The sequence below is a fragment of the Sardina pilchardus genome, chromosome 21 (assembly GCF_963854185.1).
Source record: "Sardina pilchardus chromosome 21, fSarPil1.1, whole genome shotgun sequence".
Classification (NCBI taxonomy): Eukaryota; Metazoa; Chordata; class Actinopteri; order Clupeiformes; family Clupeidae; genus Sardina; species Sardina pilchardus.
In genome coordinates, this window is record NC_085014.1 from 26,011,227 (window position 1) to 26,011,884 (window position 658).

Genomic DNA, 658 nt, shown 5'->3' on the forward strand with positions numbered 1-658 from the left:
GAGCACGAGCAGGAGCCTGGGGCCAGGGGTGGGGGGAGGGGAGGGGAGGGGAGGGGGGGAGAGGGGGTGGAGGAAGGAAGGCGGGGGTGTTGTGGTTTTATAAGCATCATGGAAGCAGGAGAAGGGGAATTGAAAGAGGAATAAAGCGTTTTAAATAGACTTTTACGGAGGGGGGAGTCACAGAAGCTCTTTCTGGATGTCAAGTTGTGCAGACCTGCCAAAACAGAACTGCTTTCTCCCTGCCCTTGTGGAAGGGTCGGGCCTTTCAGCAGTATTTTTTTCTAAGAATCATTTTAAAAAGAAGCCTTTTTAAGCAGACTCGGGAGATATCAACATTTTTTTCTTGAATAAATAACAAAAAAAAGAAAGAAAAGTGCTTTTTATTTCCCATTTTAGTCTGTGGGAAACTGTTATCATAAACTATGGCCTCTAAGATATCTGCATAATATTTGTGTTGCTTGATTTCATTTTGTTCAATGCCTTACAGAGAGCTTGTTTTTTTTCTCAATTTCTATTTTTCCCTGAAGGAGCACGTGGTGTGTTGTTCTGAATGATTGGATTGACAAACAAGAGGAAACACAGATGTAGAAAATGCATATAGGATTGAATCAGCACCAAGCAACTGTTTTTTTTCAGTTGCTTACCCTGGAAACAACCA